This window comes from Penaeus monodon, chromosome 22 (genome assembly GCF_015228065.2).
Source record: "Penaeus monodon isolate SGIC_2016 chromosome 22, NSTDA_Pmon_1, whole genome shotgun sequence".
NCBI lineage: Eukaryota > Metazoa > Arthropoda > Malacostraca > Decapoda > Penaeidae > Penaeus > Penaeus monodon.
Window position 1 is genome coordinate 4,728,720 of NC_051407.1, and position 227 is coordinate 4,728,946.

Here is a 227-nt window from a genome sequence, read left to right on the forward strand (position 1 = left end):
AACCATCATTTACTTCCCTTGCCTAGTCCGCATCCTTCTCTCCTTTCCACACCCGACGTTCGCATACGGGACATTGTGGAAGGAATAAGCAGAGAGAGGATGAAGGAGAAGGAGAGGACGTGAGTAAATGAAGGTCAGACTCGAGGTGGAGAAAGAGGAAGAGGCAAATGACTGATGACTTGATAAGTGAAAAGTAGAGAAAGATCAAGGGATGATTAGAATAGCCG